At 43.4% G+C, this 27,138-nt stretch overlaps 1 long non-coding RNA gene across 2 annotated transcripts in view; it reads right to left on the bottom strand.

Annotated features, from left to right (window-relative positions):
• Window positions 1-27,138, bottom strand: part of LOC114591194 (uncharacterized) — a 105,551-nt gene that overhangs the window by 49,550 nt on the left and 28,863 nt on the right. The window contains exon 3 of one of the 2 annotated variants that reach the window (XR_003705209.2): window positions 6,811-8,013. The exons of the other annotated variant lie outside the window; for it this stretch is intronic. This is a non-coding gene — a long non-coding RNA (uncharacterized LOC114591194). Of the gene's footprint in view, window positions 1-6,810; window positions 8,014-27,138 lie in introns of those variants that run through there. 2 annotated transcript variants of the gene reach the window in all.

Below are 27,138 nucleotides of genomic sequence, written 5' to 3' on the forward strand. Positions count from 1 at the left end.
ACATGAATCTGAATATGAGAGCCAAATGCACTGCACAAATGTTGTGTTGGAATATCAGATTGGATGCGTGTGAGTAAAAGGGGGAGGGGGAACAAGAGCCACTGAGGCTGGGAGGTGATTTTGGGGAGTAAAAGAGTCAGAGGGGAAAGGATTAAGCATCCACCTTTCCCACCAATACCACCAATCTTCTATTTCTTTTCCTTCTCTTTTAAACCAAAGTTCACTACAAACATGGTGTATCTCTGTATATCTACCACACGTGTTTAGCACCTAGTTTTTTCCTCCAGCTGAACAAGAACACAGAGCCAGAGCCATTGATTTCTTTTGGCCTTCCAGAGCTTTGTTTTTTTCCCCCCCTCTCTCTCTGTCTCCTGGAATTTTTTCTACCTCTCTTCGGCCTACCTCAGAAATATGTTAAGTGTCAATTACAGGCTTACAGCATTTATTAGTCAGGTATGTTGTTACAGTGTCCCCATGCCTGCAGAGAAACAGAAAGGAAGCAAGGGGGGCGGGGAAGCTTAAGACCTTTTGAAATATTGCTGATCTTTGATTCCATCATAAGTGAGCCTGGAAGGCAAAATTGCATCTGTCTTTTCTCTTTCGTTGTCACCAGCGTGGATTGTTTTTTTGGCAGCAGCAAAGGGTGGGGAGTTCACCAGAGAAGGCCTTGGGAGTGGTAGGACCCAAGTGGTAGGACCCAAGTGGTAGGACCCAAAGTCCCAGTGGCAGCTGTTGGACTTTGTGGGTGATGCTGATTCTAGTGGAGGAGACAAACGACCAGACAGCTAGACTGGTGACTGGGAGTGGCCGACAAGACCATATAACACCGGTCCTGAAAGACCTACATTGGCTTCCAGTACGTTTCCGAGCACAATTCAAAGTGTCGGTGCTGACCTTTAAAGCCCTAAACGGCCTCGGCCCAGTAAAGCTGAAGGAGCATCTCCACCCCCGTCGTTCAGCCCAGACACTGAGGTCCAGTGCCAAGGGCCTTCCGGTGGTTCCCTCACTGTGAGATGTGAGGTTGCAGGGAACCAGACAGAGGGCCTTCTTGGTAGTGGCACCTGCCCTGTGGAATGCCCTCCCATCAGATGTCAAGGAAATAAACAACTATCTGACTTTTAGAAGACATCTGAAGACAGCCCTGTTTGGGGAAGTTTTTAATGTTTGATGTTTTATCGTGTTTTTAATATTCTGCTGGGAACTGCTCAGAGCGGCTGGGAAAACCCAATCAGATGGGCGGGGTATAAATGATAAGTTGTTGTTGTTGTTGTTGTTGTTGTTGTTGTATCTGACCCACACACCTCTGTAGGTCTTCCTGTCCCCCCAAAGGCAGGGCAATCTTTACTTCTTCAGACAATTCAAGTGGTCTCCAGAAACCTAATGCTAAACTAATGCACCAGAAAATTCCATGTGATGATGGTGTCGCAATCCTACCCACCCATGGCATGCTAATGGCACTGTGGAGGTGTAGGCATCAAGCAGGACAGGTCAGGGGAGCCTCAGGGCTGGGGAACAATGCAGCCCTTCAAGCTTCTCCAGCCCTTGCCGTTTCCCCCAGGACACATCCCCTTACCAGCCACATAGCCCCAGGCCATACCCCTTGCTTTGCCTATTGGTTGGCTGATGTTATGGACTGGCTGGATGCAGAGAAGTGAAGGGAGGCACCAGTCAGAGAACCCCCTAGGGAAGAAGGCTAAGGGCTGGGGGACTGGTGGTGGGACAACAATGATTGGTCAGAGGGAGAAGCAGCAGAACGGGAGAAGGAGGTCTCAGAAGCAGAAGAGGTGTCAGGGTTTAGTGAACAGGAAGAGGCTGTGGCAGAGCACAGTTCAGATTCTGAGGCAGAAGCAGAAGTCAGGGAGTCTCCCCCTTTAGGTGTGACTAGCTCTCCTCCCCTCTGGTCTCCTAGAACACACAGAGAAATGAAATGAGCAGAGCAGAGGATGGTTGTGACGCAGCCTGAGACTGCATGGGGAAAACTCTGGAGAGGAGGAGCACTGGGAAGAGGGCACTGGGAAGATGGAACCTTCAGTCCTCGCAACTGCTTTATTGGGGCATGACCTCCTAGAAAGAGTTTCTGAGAGAGCACTGGGCAGGAGCTATGGTTTGTTTTCCTTGAATAAAGACTTAACTTCACCGGCCTTGGTCGATTTACTGTGTTGTTGCTGACCCACTCCTGACTCCAGCCCTAACACCTGGGTGGAGGATAGAGAGGAATGTGGCAGTATGTGTAAAAATTCGCCTACAAAGGTAAAATTTTACATTATGCCAGTGTAGCACAATGTTTAGAGTGTTGAACCTAGGAGAACAAGGTTCAAATCCCTACTCCGCCATGCAGCTCACTGGGTGACCTTGGGCCACTTATCATCTCTTAGCCTAACCTGCCTCACAGGGTTATTGTGAGGGGAAGAACCATGTACACCCCTTTGAGCTCCTTGGACTATAAACGGAATGAATGAATGATGTTGTCCTGCCTTGCACCTCCTATTCCCTCACTGAGCATGTGGCCCTGACAAGGTTGCTCAGAATGGGGTGGCTGGAGAAGGTTCCCCACCCCTGGAATAGATGCTCAAAGCTTTTGAACACAAATTTCACAGACAATTGCCCAAGGTTCATTTGAGGAACAATGAAGAAACATTCGCCATAAACTGAAGCCTGAGATGAATGAGATTAGAACTAGTAATCTCCTAAACGGTGGGTGGGGAACTTTTTTTGCTGTTGTTGAAGGCCACATACTTGTGGTGGTCAAAGTCAGCGCCAATGATGGGTGGAGCCAGAGACGAAACTGTTATGGATTAACTAATCAAGAAAGAAGGCCACCCAGCTTCAGTTTTCACCATGGTTACTTCAGAGTCAAGTTTTTAAAATGAAATTCTGGGCTGCAATGCACTCCTGAAGAGAGGAGCATAGTGTGTGTGTGTATTCTTCAGATTGGCACAAAACCAGTGAAACTACACAAGCAAATCACATTAAGAAGTGTGTGCTAGAAATTTACTGTTTGCTTCTCTGCAGCTTCTGGCTAGGAATTTTTTTAAAATAATAAAATAAAACAGGTGCAAGCACAGCTATCTGTGTACATACGCTGTTGGTACTTAATCGACATACGGTAATAGAACCAACAAATGAGAAGGTGGAACACAAAAATGAATGCCTACTGGCTTGAATAGGGATGGGGATGGATTAGTAGCAGATAATGCTCAAATGCAGACAAGTCCAGTGTCTCACTCACCAATTCTAAAGACTCTCCTCCCTGGAAGAGAGGGGAGTGGTTGTGGGCGGGAGCCCGATCTCCGCCCCTAGCAGGGGGCATTAGCCCCCTGCCTCCCCCACTCATCTGGCTGGCGCCCACGCCCATTGGCAGGCACCCAACCAGGTGCCTCCAAGGGGGCGTTTACAGCAGCCTGAATGCTGCGGCGCCAGCTCCTCCTCGGCCTCACTCTCTGTCGTCCCGTCGCGAGTCACCCACCCTCCACTCCCTTTGAGCTCAGGGTTTTTAGTTTTCCTTGGCCTTGCTATGGACCTTAGGTTGGTCGCCCTGGTTGTCCGGGGGGCCTGGTAGGAATTTTTCCATTTGGCATTAGGCTTTTTGGTTTTTTCGCCTACCTCATAGCAATCGTCACAACTTTCGTGGTATTGGTGGGTAGGTTAGGCATTGGAATAATGTGTTGTGGTGTGTCGAAGGGCTAGGTGTGGCCATCGCCTATGCCTTCAATTTTTGGGTATTCCGTTAAAGGAATCTGGCGGTTGTGTATTCTGTCCGATGCCTGCTTGGCGGGAGGCCATGGCACGACCCTCGGTGACATCAGGGGAGAGCCTATAGTTGGATTAGCATCAACAGGCTCCACCTACTGGTGAATAAACCCCCTTGTTTTAAACATCCAATGCCTAAGCCAATACCTTTTCACTGCTGTAATCAATAAAGTTGTGGCCTTTTCTTGCCCATTAACCTTATATCACGTGTCCTTGTGTATTCATTCCACATTGCGGGGGTCGGGTCCTCGAACCACAATTTGGTGTTGCATCAAAGCAAGTGTTAGCCCACATATTCCAGTGCCTTTTCTCATCACTCATTACAAAAAGTCTGATCTTCTGGGGAAGTGGATTTGTTGCACAAGACCGACCAATCCACTATAATGGCTCAACCTGAATTTGCCTGGAATCAGTTGTGTTTGCCATGGGTATCTTAGAATTACAAAGAAGCCCCTTCTCCTCCTCCTCCTCCTCCCCTTTCTTCCCCCATTATCCCTAAGTGTTGCAAGTGACTTAAGTGACTTACATGATAAATATTAATAGCATACAACAAAAAGTGATCATACTATTCATCCCTCCAAATATACATTTCCTACCGTGACATCATCACAAGTGAGCACCACAAAGCAGCAAGCAACAAAAGACCATCCAGTGAGCAAGCGAGAGGCAGACACCAACATTCGCATGTTTGGGTGCACAACAGAGTATTGGCTTGGAACCAAAAATATGTCAGACTTGGAGCCAGGCACACCTCCCTGGGGTGAACATTTAAAAGACAGGGAGCCGCTTAGCTCTTTCCCTCCCCTCCTTCAGAAAGATTATCAAAACTGTGGTGTTTGGGCATGCTTTTGATGTTGTCTGGTTCTCCCACAGTTTGTTAATGGTGTTGTTCTTATCCATGTTAAGAGTGTTCATTTGGATTTTGTTTCATTGAAGTGCTCTTACGATGTTTGTGAGCCACTTTGGGAGAAAGCGTGGGGGCTGAAAGCAGCATATAAATATGGATACAAATAAATTTATACCCCACAGACTGCAGATGTCAAAGGCTTTCCCTTTGAAAAATGAAGGGGAATTGTCAAACATTTTAAAAAACCATTGTAATCTGACTTGTTGCTTCTTTATAGGGCATGTGAATAAACAATAGCTGCTTAAAAAGATATCTAATAATGTGTATACTGCAGTTTGTGAAGCCACTCATCAAAAAAAATCCAGAAAATCATGACTATACCCCCCCCCCCAATGTTTCTGTCTCACTGTCTACTTTTTTAATAGTTTAAAACTGAATCCACCTTTGATTTTTCTCCCCTACAGCCATTGTTAGTGCATTTTTCTCCAGATTTCCCAGGCGGAAATGTCATCTTGTGCTACACCCCAGGGTTGCAGATGTCAGTTCTTGCTGCTTGATGTGGAGCATCCCTTGGAGAAATATCACTGCAGGAGGTGGGGGTGCCAAGACTTGCATACTGGCATCCTTAGCAATCATTCTTAAACTGCCAGCAGTTTGAAGGTACACACATGTAACACTGAAAATCATCTGCAGTTGGGTTGTAATCCTCTAAAACAGGGATGCGGAATACCTGTGCCTCATTAGATCTTGTTAGATCCCATCTCCCAGCAACTCCACAGCCAGTGGTCAGGAGTTATGGGAGTTATAGTCCAAAAATACCTGGAGAACCTCAGGTTAATTACCTGTGGTCTATTTAACAATGTCTTCCATTAAAAACATTTAAAGACCTACTGACCTAGTTATTGTTATCTTGGGGTCTCTCAAATCCGTATGAAGGGAGAGCATACTTAAAATATATTTATGAGGTGTTTTTTCTAAATAGAACTAGAATGTAATAGAACTGTGAGTCAGTGACTTTCTTCTTTTTTGTCTCAAAATAAAAATGGCAGATTAACATTTAACCATGCATGCTTAATGTAACCTACCTTTCCCTCTGCTTAGATTATTGGATGGATTTCTCTATGAGAAAGACTTATGAATTTGGCATGCTTTGGGTGGGTGAACAGTACATCACAAGATGCTGTGAAATAAGTGGCGGTGCTCTGTCCTTGCCTATCTCTGCTCTACTACAGCGCTGTTTGTTTCCCAACTATCTGCACTACAGGCAGCTGAAATTTCAAGGCACTGGAGGAATGCGCTAGATGCAACATGAGGCAGGATGTTGTTACACAAGCTTCTCCCACTCCATACCAAACCACTTTTTTATTTTTACTGGCACTACATTCCAGTTCAGGGGCTCCTAAGGCAGTTACCTCCATACTCAGGCATGCCTAATAACCCATCAATTGATAAAATCTCTTGACCCAACCCATATTTTATGAGCTATTAGAGCTGTGTTGGTTAATTGCTCTTGTAAATGTGCTGTTGGCTCACAACACAGTATCCTGTTCATCCAGGGACACATTGAAGCATTATTTAAACCAGGTGTCCTCTGCCCTCCACCATTGTCACTCTGACTCAGGTGAGAGTCCTTTGAAATTGTGACTTGGGAGCTAATATATAGCATTACAAATCCCATGGGGGTTTTCCCCCCTCTTGAAAACTTTTCTTTTGCTTATCTTTCCAAATTCAGAATTTCCTCCTTAACATCCAATGTCATTGGGAAGAACTCCTCTGCAAGTCATAGAATCGTAGAATAGTAGGGTTGGAAGGAACGCTTGATGGCCTGTTGTACATCATCAAGTGTTGCAACAGTTCTGCCAGAAGTAGCATTCATTTCAGCAGGACCCACTGGAAACACTCCCAGGGCATGTGCTTGTGATCTGCAATGCTGGAAGCATGAATCTAGTACAGGGCTGGACAAGCTTTTTTTCAGTCAAGGGCTACATGCCAACAGGGGTCACATGCCAACAGGGAGCAGAGCCAGTTTCTGGCAAGGCCATAGATAATGATTGGCCAATGTCTTCTGGATTAACTAATCCAAAACAAAGAGCATTCTACTTCACTTTGCACCATGGCTGCCTCAGATTAGGATACCCAGGCCTAGGCAGGTCTATTTAGAAGTAAGCACTAGAAGATTTGATGCAGTTGCACTCAAGTAAGGAGGCATAGGATTATGTTGTTGTTATTCTGCTGATCCAGAAAGCCAGCCAAAGTTGTTCTTTTTTCAGATTATACACACATAAAAAAGCACATTCACAGAGACATGCACATCTTTGTCAAAAGCTTCTGGGAGAGAAATCTTTTCCCCAATCCACTAAAACAGGAAAAAGGAAACAGGGAGGAAGGGTAGGTGGGACTCTGATAAAAGGAGGGAATGTGACAGCTTCAGGAGGTGTTTGGGACTATATGTAGGTCCCAGGTTATTCACCTATGATCTACAATTCCTCAGCAAAAAATAAAATCCAGTGAATGTGTTCCATTGTTGAGTTCCATCATTTGGGAATCCACAATATATCCTGTTTGTGTTCATGTGTGGGTTTGCAGAATCCAAATCATTTCATAAACCGAAATGACTAAAAATGGCTAAGATTCTTTAAACTCTCATTATTTCGTCCATCTAACCATTTCCAGACAAGTTGCTGCCAATCCAATTTTTGATTACACAAAGGGATGGAATAGCACCAACCCACTGCCGTGGCTTAAGAAAACCTCAGCTGGCTCGGAGTTCATCTTTCCTAATATGTCTGTGATTTGTGTTCCGACAGCAATTAGCATGCACATCTCTTTGCTTCCAGCCGATGAGTCAACTTCACAGATCAGGACGGAAAGGAAAAAACCCAAAGAGAATAAAATACTTCCATAAAAGTCAGCAACAATTATTTTGCAATGACTAAAAGTTACCACAGATGTGGTAATCCTAACACCTCCTTAGGCGCATTGTAAAAAGTGACCTTTATGTAGCGAGTGAACTGGGATGTTTTCAGACACAGAGAAGGAACGATGAACAAAGGAGTGTTCAGCCAGCAAAAGTTTTTCTCTTTTAAACTTACAATGACATCATCTGTTTACGTTAGGCGAGGAAAGAGACTTTACATGCACTGAGAATATAGCCTTAATATTTCAGTATAATAATAACAACTTTGTTTTCATAGCCCATGCATATATTAATCCTTCACTCAATTTAAATCTGATTTTCTTCTCTATGTCAAACCCTTCTCAGTAGAGAGCCCACGAGACAGTGCCAAAACTCTTAACGATAGGACAGTGATCTTTGAAGTCAGAGACAATGACTTCCAAGTACTTCTGAAAGGGACTCCAGTCGCTTTCTGAATTTTCAGGGACCTTGAGGATTGCAGGTAGCTGGGAAAGATCAGCTGTGAATAGGAAAGGGGGGGGGGATAGATTCAGTTGACATTTAAAGGTGACCCTGCATAATTCACACTTTCTGAAATAATACAAGAGCTAAAACACAACCTTCCTTCTAAATTCACACTTCTCCTAATTTTTCAGTGCAGCTTCCAGTAAGTGATGTAAACAAAAAAGCATGCACTAGGGTAAAGTGTGTATTAAAATGCACACATTGGTAAAAATAGCATACCAAGAGGCATTATATTAGGGGAAAGTGCTTTGTGAGAATGTCTGTTCAGCAAAATTGCACACAAAGAGGTACATTAGGAGAAATTCGCTCTAAAATGCTGATGGATTTTCATGGGGAGATTTTTTTTTGATGTGAACTAATATGGAACTGTGGAGATCTGAACTTAAGATGAAGAAAATGAGAAAGAGTTTGGATTTGATATCCCACTTTATCACTACCCGAAGGAGTCTCAAAGCGGCTAACATTCTCCTTTCCCTCCTTCCCCCACAACAAACACTCTGTGAGGTGAGTGGGGCTGAGAGACTTCAGAGAAGTGTGACTGGCCCAAGGTCACCCAGCAGCTGCATGTGGAGGAGTGGAGACACGAACCCGGTTCCCCAGATTACGAGTCTACCACTCTTAACCACTACACCACACTGGCTAAAAGGAAAACTAAAAGGAATCAAAATTCACAGATCTGACCATCCCTAGCTTACAGGATAGCTCAGTTGTTGTAACATGAGACTCATACTCTCAGGGTCATGGGTTCAAGCCCAACATTGGACAAAAGATTCCTGCATTGCAGGGGGCTGGTCTAGATGACCCTCGTGGTCCCTTCCAACTCTACAATTCTGTTATTCTGTTATTTCTTTCCGGATCTCTTTCTCACGAGCCACTTTAATAGGCTGCTGGTACCAAGGGGCTCGAGTGAATGTAGTTCAACTAGCTGATGTGCAATAACTTTTTATTTTGCATAAGTAAGATAAATCTTGAGATCACAAATGACGTGGGGGGAGATCATAGCTCAGTGGCAGGACTTTTGCCAACCTTCCAGAGATCCTGGAGAGCTGCTATTGGTCTACTCTGAAGACAGTGTACGCAGAGAGTAAATGTCCATTTGCGGGTTGAATCCAAACCATACCTGGAGACAGACTTCAGTGCTGATGGTGGTTCCAGTGAACCCATGCGAATTTCAGCAGGTGGGTGAGACTGCCCACCTTTCAAAGTTGGCAGGGGAGTGGAATTTGGGATCCATCCTGCCAGCCAGCCCATTCTGTTTCCACACCTCTGCAGTCAACCATGCTGGGCTTCACAAGCAAATAAGCTGACCTCGGCACCTTCTTGTGTTTCTGTGATAGCAGATGCAGTAATAACTGCTGAACAGCAAAGTCCTCAAAGGTGAAAATAAATATGCCCTTCGCAAGCTGCATATTTAAATACTAGAGTTATGCATGGAGAGATAATTAATTCACTTATGCCTTTGCTCCCTTTTCTTTTCTTTTTAATTGAAACTACAGGCATGTGTCATATTTTGATCCTCAGTGCTGGTACAGAGAGTTTTAATGCCCTTGCTTGGTGCCAGCCAGACTCCCCGTGTGTCTTAATTCAGAGATCAATGTGAGTGTTGTGTAAATGGCCACAGGCTGCCGATGCCAAGGGCCTCCACCCCTGCTGCTGATTCAAATAACAGATACCACATGACATGGTTGCACATTCCTATGCTGCGTGTGAATGAAACTGTAAGAACCACAGCCTCAGAATCCCGCTTCCAATCCCGGGCGAAGATTACCTTCTTTAATTTCCTGTAAACAAACACACGTGGAACCAGCCCTTTGTGAAAAAGGAAACAAATATTCCAAAATAGCTTACACAACATTAAAGCGACTAGACATTGTAGCCATCTCTGTGGTCTTTTTTGGCGCCTATGGAAGGCATTCTTCCTCCAAGCAGCCTTTTAAGTTAGAGATCTTTCCCAGTCTGTTTCGGTATTGGACTTTTTTTTTTTTTTTTAAAGAGGTCTTAAATTATTTTTTTGGCTTGTGCGTTTGCTGCCCTGGGCTCCTTTGGGTGAAAGGGCAGGATATAAATGCAATATGTAATGAGCTCAAATCCCAGGTACACGTGAGGAAAGGGTTTCCATCACTAATTGTGTTTCTCTGCCTCTTAAGGCATCATGAGGACTTTGGGGTGGTTTGTTTTTTTGCTTCCTTTTTACTGTTGCTTATTGTATTATTATTGAGTTTCCTAAGATAGTGCGGAAAACAATAAACAGAACCTCCCGCACCCACCCTGCCATTCTTAACGATGATCGTTGTAGTTAACGACCCTCTCATTCCCTATTTACTCATGGTTGTTTGGGTTTAAAGGTAAAGGTAAAGGTACCCCTGCCCGTACGGACCAGTCTTGACAGACTCTAGGGTTGTGCGCCCATCTCACTCAAGAGGCCGAGGGCCAGCACTGTCCGGAGACACTTCCGGGTCACGTGGCCAGAGTGACAAAGCTGCATCTGGCGAGCCAGCGCAGCACACGGAAACGCCGTTTACCTTCACGCCAGTAAGCGGTCCCTATTTATCTACTTGCACCCGGGGGTGCTTTCGAACTGCTAGGTTGGCAGGCGCTGGGACCGAACGACGGGAGCGCACCCCGCCGCAGGGATTCGAACCGCCGACCTTTCAATCGGCAAGCCCTAGGCGCTGAGGCTTTTACCCACAGCGCCACCCGCGTTTGGGTTTACACAGCATCAAATCAGAAGGCACTACAGTGGTACCTTGGGTTAAGAACTTAATTCGTTCCAGAGGTCCGTTCTTAACCTGAAACTATTCTTAACCTGAAGCACCACTTTAGCTAATGGGGCCTCCTGCTGCCGCTGCGCCGACGCTGCACGATTTCTGTTCTCATCCTGAAGCAAAGTTCTTAACCCAAGGGACTAGTTTTGGGTTAGTGGAGTCTGTAACCTGAAGCGTATGTAACCTGAAGCGTATTTAACCCGAGGTTCCACTGTACTGGGCTTAAACTCCCAAGTGGTGGTGCAAGAAATAATAAAAATAATCTCCTACAATGGCCCTAAAGTGTTTGTTGTTCAATCTCTCCCATTTCCAAGGACAACAAGCGATCAACATCATTTCAGTTCAGAACTATCAAAGCTCTACATAATATGGCAAAGAGAATGCATGGGAGGTGGGCTGGAGTGTGGGCCTAGAGCCTAGGATGCCAGGGTTCAAATCCCCCCTCAGCCATGAAGTTCACTGTGTGACCTTGGGCCAAATACTGTCTTTCGGCCTAACCTACCTCACAGGGCTATTGTAAGGTTAAAATGGGGGAAGTAGTGTCTTTCAAAAAGAAAGGAATCTTAGGTGGTTGTCAGGTATTATAATTTTTGCATTAAAGAGAAAATGAGAAACGTGCAGAAGAGCATGTTCAGAAGAAGCAAGGCATGCTGGGAAAGCAATGTCTTCTTTTCCTGGATCTGAGGCATGGAATTTGTCTAGAAAGAGCTGGTCAGGGAGAGGAGCTAAGAAGAGAGACTAGGGACAGTATTGGTGTGGCTGAGCGCGTTTTGGAATAACTAATGTCTATGCTTTGGCAGTTTACTGTCTCCAAAGCCAACTGGCCCTGCAGACATGTTGAGATCTGACCAGCATTCCTTGAGAAAGGAACATCCCTTTGGCAGTATGTAATAAACACATTGAAAGAGCATCTCATGAGCTGACTCAAAATGAGTAAGGCTAATTGTTTTAAGGCACTGCTTTGAACCTCGCCACTGCGCTGTACTGATTGTTGGTAGCACCTAGAGCTTTCCATTAACCTAGCTAATTGGGTTTAACTCAGTGCCTGCATTGTCTTTGAATGGGAGAGGAGGTAAATAAACTTTGGATCAGGGGACTATCTAGAATTGCATGCTTGTCCTGGACTTGGCACAATGGAACCTGTTTCTTTGTTGCTATTCAGGCACAAACACAATAGGCAACACAAACAACACAAACAAAACATGGCCCCAAGAGCAATGCCTGCCCTAGTTTCTCCTGGGGAGGGGGGTACGGTAGAGGCAGTACCTTTCACGGAGATCCACGGAGTTCTGAGAGCCAAACAATACAGTTGTTTTCCTTCTTGCGTCCGTGCTAGAAGAACTATTCGCTGCAGTTATCCAATAAAACAAGGACATTTGGATTGAAGCTCCAGTCTGCCCACTTTCAACAGCAAGGGTTTCCCAAGTGGGATGCAACCACTTCATTTGGGTGCCTTTTCCTTGAAAATTTAACTATACAAATTAACCATATTCCCTTTTTCATTAGCCAGAGAGAGTTCTTTACTTTTTTGGACCTATTTCAATGCTTCGTTGCTTAATGCACTAGATCAATGAGTTGCCTAGCCATAGCTAAAAAGAAGCATTTTACCACAACATTGTTACTTCTGCCACTCATAATGGCACATGATGTCAGGTGCTCCTATGAATGACGTAGCTTGAAGTGGCAAATTGGCTTGTTTTTAAAGGATTAAAATTCCAACTACCTTGTTATAAGTTAAGATGAGAATTCTTGAAATTTACTCCACAACATGCACAAACAAACACACAATCACACACACACACACACACACACACACACACACACACACAAATATCCCCAACAATTGCTGGGCTGAATTCTTCAGCCAATGGTAGTATTGATGCATCTGTCTATGTTAAAGTTACACCTTCTTTTGTACAGTTCTCATCTATTCCAGTGGGCTCACAATCCAATAACCTTCTTGCCAGATTGTGTCCTTGGCCATTTTATAGTGTGAATGCTAGAAATTGTGCCGCTGTGTATTTTAAGTCTTGTATTTGTGGCTCTGTGCATTTCTTAAAATCGTCTAGAGGCCCCAGTGCCGGCAACACACAAAGCCAATACTGTAAAATAATAACAATATAAATCTCTCAAGCTGCAGAGCAAATTTGATCAAATATGCACATGGTTCTGGATCAATAGAATTCAGCATGAGTTTCTTCGAAAGGATCTAAAGCAGCATTAACACAAATTGTACTGAGCGGTTTGGTGCAAAGTCCTGAGGTCTTTTTCTTCATTTCACATTCCCAGGCTGTGTGCCAGATGTGTCGTCATTTACTGTAATGTTTTTACTCTGAATTTCCTTCTCACCGTTAGCCCACTTCTCAGCGCAATATGAGGAAACACTGGGGGAGCGAGAAAACAGAATGCTCTTGTCATGTTGTTGCAGAGGTGTAGATCTAACCTTTGCTAGACTACAACTCCCATCAACCCTCGCCTTAGGCCATGCTGATGGGAGATGGAGCCCAGCAACCTCTGGAGGGCCACAAGGTGCCTCACCTCTGCTACAGAAGATTACAACCATGATGCAGGTGGTTCCTGATGCTATGCGTGTGTACCTTTAAACTGCTGGTTGTTTAACGCTGATTGCTAAGGACGCCCCCTCAAAAAATGCATGGATTTCTGGACTGGATTTCAAACCTCCTGCTTCTAAATTCCACCACCATCACTATTGCACACACATTAGCGAGAATAGTGTTCTTGGGTCTATCATTTGAGCAGCTATGCTGGATTTTTTTAAACCTGGCTGAGGTTTTACTCACCTAGCAAAATTATGGACGGTTGAGCCATCTAGAGAATTGTCAAAGCAAAATAGGTAGGGACTAATTATAACCACAGTATAATCACAGACTAACTAGTTGTCACATTATTAAACACCCAGTTGGAAAAACAGGTCACTAGTGCCTAATGGCCATTATAACTTCATTATCCTACACTATAATTTCTGGTTTCAGAATATGTATGACAAAACAACACTGTGTTATATTACCACAAAGCAACTCTTTTTTTCTGCTTCCTCAATTATTTTTCTTTAAATACACTTTTTAAAATGAGACAGCACAAATTGGAGTTTGGATGCCTAATTTGATCATCTCAAAAATATGACTAAATTCCATTCACTGTAAGTTTTTCGCTTATTGTTGACTGTGGCGTGGAACTGCCCTGCCCTAGCCTGTCCCTTTAAGATTACCCCGTAACATGAACAGCTTTGTGAGCTTTACCTGAAAAGTGGTATATAAATATTTTTAATGAATTAATAATGGATTGATTAAAATGGACTAATGTAGACATCAGGGGTACCACAAAGTTCCCCCTGAACCAAACAGGTCTTTAAAGGGAAGAATTGGCTTCCAGATTGCTAGGTGCAAAGACATATAAGCAAGTCCCTCCAGATGTTGTCAGACTCCATTAGCCTGAGTCAGCATGGCCAATGGTCAGGGGCTATAGGAGTTATAATCCAGCAACATCTGGTGATCCTTAGGTTTCCCCACCCCTGGCATATAGCTTCCTAGGCTGAGGAAATTGGTCATTTCTGCTCTAAGCACAGAATCAAAATTATATACATTCATGTTCATCTTCCTCCTGTCTCGAGGCAATCATAAAGCAGAGTGGTTGTTTGGTCAACAAGGATCCTCAAGAGCTGTTCAGTGCCTGACCAAAGCTCATTAAATACATCATGCATGCTTATTATAATTGCTACTACTGCTATTACTACAATAGCTGCTACTACTACAACTATTGAAAATTTCCGTATTACCAACAGTATAGTAGGTACCCAATAACAATGCTGATGGTATTCCAAATTATCATCATTAGTAGTAACAATGGTAGTAAACATAATAATAATAATAATAATAATAATAATAATAATAATAATAATAATAATAATTTATTATTTGTACCCTGCCCATCTGGCTGGGTTTCCCCGGCCACTCTGGTTGGCTTCCAACAAAGATGAAAAATACACAAAAATGTCACATATTAAAAACTTCCCTGAACAGGGCTGCCTTCAGATGTCTTCTGAATGTCAGGTAGTTGTTTTTCTCTTTCACATCTGGTGGGAGGCACATGTGCATAAGAAAGGGTTACCTCATTCTTTTCAGTGTCAGAGAAAGCTCTGTACACCCATCTCCTTATGTGCATGGAACTCTCACAGATATAGAAGTCTCAGATACTGCTGCCCCAGGCCATTCAGAGGAGTAAATACAAGCATAAACACTTTGAATTGGTCCCAATGTTAACTATTGTAAACTGGGGGGATTATATGCACTCAACCCACTGGCTCCATCAGTGCTTGAGAGGCCACATTGCAGTAGTCTACTGTGGACCTTACCAGAACATGGATGACTATCCTTTTCAGAAATGGTCATAGTCGGTGCATCAGCTGAAGCTGGGCACAGGCACTCCTAGTCACCAAGGCTGCTTGGGCCTCCATGGACAACAATGGTTTGAGGAGCACCCTGCTCTTTCAAGGGGAGTGTGATCCCATGCAGAACAGGCAGTTCTGCCAGCTCCCTGATATGGGAACTGCCCATCCACCCACAACACCTCCATCTTGTTTGGATTCTGCTTCAATCTCTTCGTCCACATCCAACCCTTTACTGCCTCAAGTCACTGGTTTGGGACCTACACTACCTTTCCTAGTAGGGATTGTACAAAGAGATAAGTGTTCAGTTTTATTAGCATATTGATTGTGCCTTGCCCCAAATACCTTGCTGACTTTCCCAACAGCTTTAGATTGATCTTAAACAACGTGAGTGACAAGATCAAACCCTGAGAAATCACTGCAGGATACTTCCCACGGGGATGAACAATGGTGACTGAGCATTATTTTCTGGAATTTCTCCTAGAGATAGGAGCAGAACTACTGCAGTGTAGGCCCCCCAATTGCCAGAGTCCATAAAAAAGCAATGATCAATAGGATCAAAATCCATCTAGTGGTCAAGGAAAATCAACAAGATTGCACTCCCCCTGTACATCTCCCAACCAGGACAACCAAAAAAGTTGCAGTCCCAAAGCCAGGCCTGAAGCTGGATTGAAATGGGTCTGAAATTTTGGTTATATCCATACATACTTGGAGCTGCCCCACCACCAATTTCTCAACCACTTTGTTCCCCCTCATCCCAGAATATTAGCAACTACCCTCCATTGTGGTGTAGTGATTGTGGGAGAAACTCAGGTTCAGTGCTCAGCCATAAAGCTCACTCGCTGACCTTGACTACTTCTGCATAAGTGAACTTCACAGGGTTGTTGTGTAGATAAGAGTAGTACATGGGGCATGTCCATCACTTAAAAATTATTGGAGGAAAGGTGGGATACAAATGTAATGAAATCAATGAAAAAATATCAATGAACCCACCTTCAAAGTCATCTTTAGTCTGTCTTCAGTCCAGTTATTTAATGATGATTTGGCAGATGATCTATACAATACAATATGCAATAGAAATGATTCATATACACTAGTACCTATAATTAAGAATATCTAATCCTCTGTGTTATGTGGAATAGTTAATGCACTGCTGATGGAGCTCTTTAATAACCCAGGGGTAGCCTTTCAGGAGGTTTCAAGTACACTTATTTCCATCTTTAACTTTAAGCATATGAGCCACTTCACTGACATTTCTTCCTATATATACTTAAACACAAACACATGATTTAGGGGACTTTGTTGTACAAGGTAATATGTTTCCATTCAGCTTCAGCAGCAGACAGAACAGCCATGAGAAAGAATGATTGGGAAATGTATGTAGAAATGCACTGTGTAATAAGAAAAACTTTCCAGCTGTGAGGATAGTTATAAGGAAACAATAGCCCAGGTAAATCTGTTAAATCTTCCACTAGAAGGTTTTAATAAGAGAACAATGTCCAATGATGGTATAGAAATCACCATTCCAGTTCTTATGCAGCCAATCATTTCCTACAAAGGCTAGCATGGAGGACATCCTGGAAGAATTGCTGGTGACGTGATTAGACATATGGACTGAAAGGAAAGGTCAAGATCACTGATGTAACAGTGGAACTGAAACCATTAAGATGAAATCATCAGCCATGGGAAGCAAATCTTCTGAGATGAAAGCTGCAGCTAACTCCAATTTAGCATCCCCTCCCCAACCCCTCTTGCCTAATATTTAATCTTCAGTTGTGGCAAAGTGGTTCTCCCTGATCTCAACAGTTTGTATGGAACATGGATAGATGACCTTAGCTGCCCTAAACCAAGACAGACCATTTATCCATCTCATCCAGGACTGTTTACTCACTGCAACCCATCACTGCAACCAGCTTGGCTAATGGTCAAGGAAATGGGAGCTATAGTCCAATAGCATCTTACAACCCCCCTGTTGGCTACCACTGGTCTGCCTCTATTTGTAGCAGTTCTTCAAAGATTTAGGCCTTACCTATATGCCACCTGATTTCCTTTTTAACTATCAATGCCAGGGAATGAACTTGGAACATCTTACGTGCAAAATTACTCCACCAGTTCATCCATGCATCAGATTAAAGCTGCAACGCCCATTCCATATATATACGAAATATCCTCTGTAACTGAATGGACTAATTTGTAATTTAATCATCTTGGGTTTTAGTGGATCCATTTGTGAGGACAGTTTTTAATCTGGGTGGGTGGGAATTATAGACATCTTTTTTCAAGAATGCTTTGGTTCTGATGTGTTTCTATACTGGGTCGCTTCCAGGTGACTTGTTTAACGAGCATTCATTCTGATTTGTTTGCAGGGAGGATATCCGATGCTGCATCAATCAACTGTTATTCCATGCTTTCCTTAAAGCAAAAAGTACAACTTGGGGGAAGCAGTGTGTTTGTTGCACAAGAGTGCCAAAATCCATCTTAACTGCACAACCTGAATTTGCCATTATGTGATTTAATCCCATGTATGAAATAGCACCAGCATGGAAGTGCCTGTAGACAGCTTTTCCTTCTAATAATTTAAATGCAGATTTTATTTGTAGTTTTTGTTTTTGTTTCCCATACATCTTTTCAGTACGTATTGTAAAAAGGAGACCCTGTCCTGCAGTTTTTGTAATATGCAAATTAATTTACGGTACATTAACTAGTGAACTAAAAGGGGAAAGATTTCAAATGTGCTAAAATAAAAAACCTTATCAGATGACATCTCTTGATACAATAATGTTGCAATATAATATTGTACTGCTGGATAAATGTTTTCAACTGCTGTGGTAAGCTCCGTGCAGCCTTAAAACATTAAAATGATAACCTCATCTAGATTTGCTTTTCTATTCATCTATAGAATTTCTCAATTATGTCTGACTAATTTTGCACAAAGTCATTATTTGGAGCAATTTGTCTAAGTATGAGAGGCAACACCTTCACCTTTCCTGGAAGGTGGGTGGGGGAAAATGTCATAATCTGCTCTGCTTCAGCATGAGTTATTAAGCGGTCACAGGAGTTCAAAAGAAGGTGGGGGGAATGAGCAGGTAAGTCATTACATGCAACAACAACAAAAACCTTCTATACTATCAAAATATAAATTAATTACAGATAAGATCAGACGTAGGTTTCTTTTTTCCTTTTTCTTTAATGTTCACTTTTTCCCAGAGACGGTAATGACAACATACAGGCCGTGGCGGGGGGGAGATGTATAGAGAAAAAAATGTTTTATTAATGTTGGCTCCAGAATACTAGAGAAGTGTTGGCTGTGAGAGCATCAAAAGGCTCAGAAAAAGGCTCTGGGACATACATAAATGGTTTTATTTTATTAGAAAGAGGGTGCTAATTCATCCATAGCCTCACTCAGATGGAATGATTCCCAGAGTTTTAATAACATTATCTCCATTCAGAAATTACCCCTTCCATCAGTCCAATCAGCACGTATGACAACAACTGTGCCACAGAATCCTGTTGAATTAATTCACTTAGGGGTTGTAGGACCTTAACCAGGCTTCCGTCAGTGAACCTTAAAAGCCATGACCATGGCTGTAGCAAACAGGTGACTCATCTTTCTTGAGCAAAACAGGACTCCAACCACTATCTCATCCACTTTCTTCTCTGTCCTATGCAATGCTAATATCCCTCCAACAACAACAACAAAAATCAAAATAATAGTCCTCTGTACTTAAGACTAATCAGAGCGGGCGCCATCCAACTTGCAAAGGTAGCAATTTTCCTTCATTAAAGCCAAATAAGGAGAGAGAACTTCAGTATTCCTTAGGGCAAATTACAAGGTGTTAATAATAACAATATAATGGCAGCAATTTTCTAGCTTTGCCCAAACCTATAATCTACCTTGAGTGCCTTGTAGGATTGTCTCTGAGTTTACATAAAGCCAAGTATTAGCCCCCCAAAATTTTTAATTTTTTACATCATGTCTCTCTTCGGTGTTTGCAATGATGCGGTAATTGTTCTCTCCCCCAATGAGAGACCTCTTAGTCAGCAAGTTGCAACATGATCACTCCAGAAAGCCCTGTTTTCTTGCTGGTTGAAGTGAATACTGTGTGCTGGAAACAGATTAAACGTCTACCTCAGTGAACCCTGCAAACTGTGAGCGCAAAAGGCTGGGGTGGAATTTCTCCTACCACTCCTACCTGCAGAATGAATTAGCTTAAGTGATTACCACAGAACTTGAGACAAAAAAACAAATGTGCCAATTATCCTTGTATCCATCTCCTAATTGCTTGTTGAAATCCTACTAGGACACCATGATCGAATGCCACATGTTGCTAGAACAATGATTCATTAACTGTGCTTTTTTATCCTCCGTGCAGTCAAGTGCATCGACACACTAAGGCTGCAATCCTATACACACTCAACAGGGCTTGCTTCTGAGTAGACATGTCTGGATTGCACTGCAAGCGATATATGAGATGAGGAGCAGAGTGCCAAATAAATATAATATTGGCTGTAGAATTTGTTTTCAGCTTTGTGATTAAACTGGAGGATGACTAGGCGTTAAATTAGCCAGAAATTAGATTCTACGACTCAGCCGTAAAGCTTTACCAGCTTATTTACGTATATATGCGGGTTATTTCATTAATTTCTGTCCTGCTCCTCAACCCTGAATGATTCCTAGAATAAAAGAAAAAAGTTTAAAAGGCATAAAACTGCAAATAATTAAAGTTGCACAAGGAAACTCTGCTATATTCTTTGGATTTCCTTAGCCTGCTGAAACCCCATGCTTCCATCCCACATAATTTGAGCAAGGACACAGAGGTTGTAGCGCAGGAAAGGAGTCAGGCAAGCACCACTGTACAAGCGAAATTCTGTTCACACTCCACCAGATCCATAATCATTATTCAGAAGAACAGTGAAATTAGATATGGAAACCAGATGCAGATAAAATTAAAACTGCTTGATAACATGGCACAAATATTGCATAATTAACTACATTCAAAGCAAGTAAGTGTCCAGTATTTTAAGAGCAAATGATTCCCTGGCATCAAAACAGCAAAGAGAAGGCTGGCTCTACTGTTTGGCAGAGCCAAGCAGCAGGGGCTGGGGGCAGCAGTAGTAGTCAGATGTCTGTTCCTCATGATCCCCCTGGCTGTATCTTTCTGCTGAAGAACAGCTGTGTGCCCTGTGACTTGTCCTGCAACTCCATAACTGGCAGGTGTAGTAGAGGATACCACCTTTACATGATCAGCATTAAAATAAGTCAGGTCAGCTCCTGTACATGGAGCTGCCACTCTGGTCAGCTGTCGCACATGGAATGATCAAGGTGCCACACTTGTTGATTATAATATGTGAACATCCCAAGTGTACAACCCATGCACCAGTGTACACAAATAGTTGAGCTGTGCATTCCTATAATACTTCACATGTAACATTCAACAAGTGCGTACCTGTGCATGCAATAGCTGAGCTGTACAAAGGAACAAGTGACCTTTAAAGCCCTAAAAGGCCTCAGTCCAGTATATCTGAAGGAGCGTCTCCACCCCCATCATTCTAACCAGACGCTGAGGTCCAGCGACGAGGGCCTTCTGGCGGTTTCATCACTGCAAGAAGCCAAGTTACAGGGAACAAGGCGGAGGGCCTTTTCAGTAGTGGCACCCACCCTGTGGAACGCCCTCCCACCAGATGTGAAAGAGAAAAACAACTACCAGACTTTTAGAAGACATCTGAAGGCAGCCCTGTTGAGGGAAGCTTTTAATGTTTAACAGATCATTGTATTTTAATATTTTGTTGGAAGCCACCCAGAGTGGATGGGGAAGCCCAGCCAGATGGGCAGGGTGTTGTTGTTGTTGTTGTTGTTGTTGTTGTTGTTGTTGTTGTTGTTGTTTTACACTCTTTCACACAAAGGTAAAAAGATAAAGGACCCCTGGTAAAGAACAGTCAAACTTGACTATGGGCTGCAGTGCTCATCTTGCTTCAAGTTGAAGGAGCCGGCGTTTGTCCCATCCTGGCTGAATATCCAGTGGAGAACCCCATTCTAGAATCATTTTCTAATACTTGAATTGCATCAAGTGATGTATGGGAAACTGATTTCACTCAGAAGCATTTTGCTTCTCTTCATTTACTCCTCTTTCCTCTGAGCAACTAACTACTGACAGCACAGCATAAGTGGCTAAATTAGTTGCACCTAAAAGTGCACATTTTTTTTAATAGTATGACAAATGCATTTGGCAGGAAGGAAGATTTATCACCCCCTTTCCTACCACCGGTAATAAGAGAGGTTGCAAAAATATTGCTGTGTAGTTATATGAAGTCTGCAACATATAGTTAAGGGGGTAAATAATCATTTGGATGGGTGAGTCATGTGATGGGAACCATTATGTGGGATTAATGCCCAATCTGTTTTTGTGTTCTTAAATTCTGCTACCAAGTAGCATGCCTGATGCCGTTCCCTAAGTCACCCTCTGGGCTGCATGATGGAAGCAATAGGCAGATGATGTTACATGCTTCAAAAACACCAATAATTCTTCTCTATCAACTCCACTGAGGGTCAAACTGGGTGAGGGAGGATGGAATGGAGAGGGACGCCATCTTCCCTTATGCCTTAGCCGGGGGGGGGGGGATTGGGTTGGCTTGGAACTTAGATGATAAAGCTTTGTTACCATTCTTATTTAAGATAATAATAATAATAATAATAATAATAATAATAATAATAATAATAATATTTCTTGCCCACCCTTCACCAAAAGGTAGCACATCAGTTTATACCAATGTAAACATACAAAGCAAAACCAACTAAAACAATTTACAATCAAAATAATAGGATGGGTCCTAAAAACATATATCTCAGATGTCAAAGGTCAGGGTAAATAGATGTGTCTCTCAGACTAGCCTGCTCATATAAGCTGGACCAGGCTAAAGTTCCACCTTGCCCCATTTGGAGGGCCATAGAGCAGGCCATGAAGGCAATACCCCATCTCTGCTGTTGCTTCTCTTCAACTGATACTCAGCATCATCCTTCCTCTGAACAGAGATGTTCCATGTAGCCATCCTGGCTAGCAGACCCAGTCTCCATGAATTTTTCCTTCATTCCTTAACTGCCACAAATCACCTTCATGTTCTCTTTCTCCCACCACAAGCACTTTGGATTTCTTTTAATAGACATGGAGATTGTGGAAATCAACCAGCTTTTAAAATCCGCACTTGCTGGCAAAATGCAACACCCAGCCCCTTTCTCATCGAGGTGACCAAGGCCATAGTTGATTGTTCAAGAGAAAATCCCAGTTTCTGTGCCTGGTTCTAATTAAAAGAGGAAAAACAAGGGGGAAACCTGTCTTCATGGTACACTCAGCCTACCTAATCCACCCTGTTGATTTTCACAGGCATGAGCTTTCAACATCGCATTAATAAACTATTTTCATAGATTTATGTTCCATAACCCTCCTCGCCCCAGAGATTTTTTAGGATGTGAGCTCTGAGTGTCACATCAAGGAAAGATGGGCATCTAGCTCTAGCCTGGACATCAGTTTATTTATGAGGGAGGAGGCCATGAGTTCAACCCTTGTATTCATAACAGGGCTAAGCAAACAGTTCCGATCATGTTCTAAGCCATTCTAAATAGACTGAAGAGCTGGTCGCCTAATTCTCAGCCATTACCAGAGTTCATGTTTGGGTTGTGATTTGACTCTATTCCCCAATGTCATCTTACCCCCCTGCTTTTCAGGAGCTTGTTTTCAGGGATTTATGAAATGTGAGATGACAAAACGTTGCACTAATGTTGCGGTGATTGGGCCTCGCCTCAACTCTACCCAAAAAGGTTGGTTGTGTAAAGGGAAGGACATTGATACACTTTCCAAAGCCAGCCTTGCTTATTTCCCCCAGGAGAGGCAGCGGGTGGGGGAGACACATTGTGCATTGCTGAAGGTTTGTCAGTGGAGGGTAAAATGGGACATTAATCTGAATTGATAAACTTGCTAGTCTGTTTGAGGGAAAACAAAGCAAATTAAAACCATCTGCAAGGGGATGGATGAGATTGGCTGCCTGTTGAGGTTTTTTTCTTTTTAATCAAAGAAAAGAGAGAAAAAAGATCTAGCACACAGGAACTGTATCTGTGCTCATTCTTACCCCTTGATAAAGTATAGATCAAAGATTGTTAGCAAATAGTTCACAATTGAAACTGAGTGGGAGCAGTTTCAAGACAGACAGAATGGCAAAATCAGGCTGATTTACTCTGATTTACAGGCTCGCCCTCAACATACTAAAGACTGTAATCAGCGAGTTTCTTTTTACTCTTAATTAGTGATCTTTTTGTATTGTTAAGTTTGTCCATCCTTCTTGCTGCCTGTATTTATAACTGCATGTATTTCAGAATAAAATTCCACGTTTTAAAAAGAAGGTAAACTTCACAAGAAGTATAATCAACTGGTGGAATTCATTGCCACAAAATGATGATAATCTTTTTTTTAAGAAGAAGAAGAAGAAGAAGAAGAAGAAGAAGAAGAAGAAGAAGAAGAAGAAGAAGCAGCAAAAGTATTAAACAACATCATGAAACTGGAAACTGGAAACTGCGGGAAGGCAGAGTGCTATTGCACTTAGGTGCTGCTTGTGAGCTTCCCAAAGGCATCTGTTTAGTCCAGCATCCTGTTCTCACAGTGGCCAGACAGGTCATTGGTGTGATCATAGAATCATAGAATTGTAGAGTTGGCAAGGACCCCGGGGTTATTTGGTTCAATCCCTTGCAGTGCAGAATCATAGCAGGCTCTTATGTGAATATGAGCTTGAATATTAGAGCTATGTACAGCTCTCCTGTTCTAATCTGTAACCCTAATTTGTAAATACAGATTGAATTTGATTTGGACTTGACCCAAACCAGATCTGAATCCAGATTACAACCTGGAAAATACAGAGCCCTCAAAAGCCCATTGACTTGTACTTCAAAACCAAAAGAACCATTCTTGTTTCACATAAAGACATGGAATTTTGAGACACGGCAGCCCCTTCAGAGGGGATTATCCATGCCAAATTTCAGATGGGTAGGGTAGCTCCAGGGGTTTACATGCTAGCCAGCATTAATATTTGTTGTTGTTGTTGTTGTTGTTGTTTTTTAAAAAAAACCTAAAAAAACAACACCCCCATTAAAATAATAAATAATAATAATAAATTTTATTTATATCCCGCCCTCCCCAGCCGAAGCTGGGCTCAGGGCGGCTAACAACAATCAAAATAATCCGACATTCTAAAACATTCATTATAAAATTAATTAAATCAAATTAAAATCAAATTAATGGCAACCATCAAGCCAAATTCTGTGCAGATTGCAGATTGCCAGAGGAGGGGGTCAGGCTGCGCCCTGACCAAAGGCCTGGTGGAACAGCTCTGTCTTGCAGGCCCTGCGGAAGGATGTCAGGTCCTGCAGGGCCCTAGTCTCTTGTGACAGAGTGTTCCACCAGATTGGAGCCGCGACCGAGAAGGCCCTGGCTCTAGTTGAGGCCAGCCTAACCTCTTTGTGGCCTGGGATCTTTAGGATGTTTTTATTTGCAGACCGTAGATTTCTCTGTGGGACATACCAGGAGAGGCGGTCCCGTAGGTACGAGGGTCCTAGGCCGTATAGGGCTTTAAAGGTTAAAACCAGCACCTTAAACCTGATCCTGTACTCCACCGGGAGCCAGTGCAGCTGGTATAATACCGGATGGATATGATCTCGCAGCGAAGACCCCATAATGAGTCTCGCCGCGGCATTCTGCACCCGCTGGAGTTTCTGGGTCAGTCTCAAGGGCAGCCCCAGGTAGAGCGAGTTACAATAATCCAGTCTGGAGGTGACCGTCGCGTGGATCACAGTGGCTAGGTCAGGGCGAGAGAGATAAGGAGCCAACTGCTTAGCTTGGCGGAGATGAAAAAATGCCGCTTTTGTTATAGCTGTAATCTGCGCCTCCATAGAGAGGGAGGTATCAAAGATTACACCCAAACTCTTAACGGATGATGTTGGCACTAATTGCACCCCCGCAAGAGATGGGAGTTGCCCCCTCAATCCCATATCGCTCCGTCCCAGCCAAAGGACCTCTGTCTTCGAAGGATTTAACTTCAACCGGCTCCCACGTAACCATCCAGCCACAGCTTCCAGACATCTGGTCAGTGTATCTGGGGCCGAGTCAGGGTGGCCGTCCATCAACAGATAGAGTTGGGTGTCATCGGCATACTGATGGCAGCCCAGCCCAAAACTCCGGACAAGCTGGGCGAGGGGGCGCATAAAGATGTTAAAAAGCATCGGGGAGAGAATCGCACCCTGAGGCACTCCACACACCAGGGAGTGGCGCGATGACAATTCCCCCCCAAGCGCCACCCTCTGTCCCCGACCAGAGAGAAAGGAGCGCAGCCATTGAAGGACTGTGCCCTGGATCCCCACGTCGGCAAGGTGGTGGTCCAGGAGTTCGTGATCGACCATGTCGAAGGCTGCTGACAGGTCTAGAAGAATCAGCAGCCCCGACCCACCTCGATCCAGCTGCCTGCGGAGATCATCTGTTAGGGCGACCAGAGCCGTCTCGGTCCCATGACCAGCGCGGAAGCCGGACTGGAATGGATCGAGAGCCGATGTTTCATCCAGAAGCCTACTGTGCATGTTCAGTCATGCCCATTCTCAAACAAACGGGGTACCAGTTTGCCCACCACACCTCAAAATGGATATTGTGGAGCTGGAAAAGATGCAGGAAGGGGTTAGCAAAATGATCAGGGGGCTGAAGAAACACCCCTATGACAGAATATATCACTCATTATCTGTTAGCCTGCCCCTTATATAAAGACCCAAGAGATCTTTAGATCTCTTGGGTGGTAGATCTCTTGGGTCTTTAGATCTCTTGGGTGGTAGGTCCTCACTTTACTTCTGTTGAAACAGGCACACAGGTGTGGGAACATGTAGGTCATAGAATTTCATCACTGGAGCTTCTCATAGAATGATACCCAACTTGCAGCACAATCCTAACCATGTCTACTCAGAAGTAAGTCTGAATTACTTCCATGGGATCTTCCTTCATGTTTGCCTAGTAAGCTTTCCAGAGGCATCTTGCTAGCCCTTGTTCAGGAGAGGAAAATACTTGATGGGCCTTTGGTAATCCATGAAGATTCTTCTTAGGTTCTAAAGCAGAGGTGGTGGAAGCACGGGTGTTGTTGGGCTCCAATTCCCATCAGCCCCAAGTAGAATGATCAGTAGTCAGGGATGATGAGATTTGTAGTTTAGCAACATCTGGAGGCCCACAGGTTCCCTATTTAAGTTCAAGTGAATCAAGGACTCTTATGGGCAAACTTTATGTATGATGAAGGGATGACTATACCTGCTACTTACTACTGCTGTTCTTTTACCACAGTCTTCCCCCTTATGGTTTGTTTCATACGGACCTCTTAAAATATGGAACAAAAACACCAGCTTGTTTTCAGGTCATTAATGTATTATAATACTTCTTGCTAATAACAATGTTTCTTGATTTCAGAGCCAGTGTGGTGTAGTGGTTAAGAGTGATAGATTCGTAATCTGGGGAACCGGGTTCGCGTCTCTGCTCCTCTACATGCAGCTGCTGCGTGACCTTGGGATAGTCACACTTCTCTGAAGTCTCTCAGCCCCACTCACCTCACAGAGTGTTTGTTGTGGGGAAGGAAGGGAAAGGAAAATGTGAGCCACGTTGAGACTCCTTAGGGTAGTGATAAAGCGGGATATCAAATCCAAACTCTTCTTCTCTTCTTCTTCTACTAGCTCTAAAGTTAACTGTCCTATACTGACAGTTTCACATTATTCTTCTACATCCATTTAGAGATTGGGAAGACATGATACTGAACACAAAACCCCCAAACTCATCACATAGTATTCAGTTAGCTACTATGTGACTCAGTTTGCAATCCTATGTAAACTTTCAAAGGAGCATGCCTCAATGAATCCCATGGGGACTTACTGAGTAAAATATGCATA

Source organism: Podarcis muralis, chromosome 2, assembly GCF_964188315.1.
Source record: "Podarcis muralis chromosome 2, rPodMur119.hap1.1, whole genome shotgun sequence".
Classification (NCBI taxonomy): Eukaryota; Metazoa; Chordata; class Lepidosauria; order Squamata; family Lacertidae; genus Podarcis; species Podarcis muralis.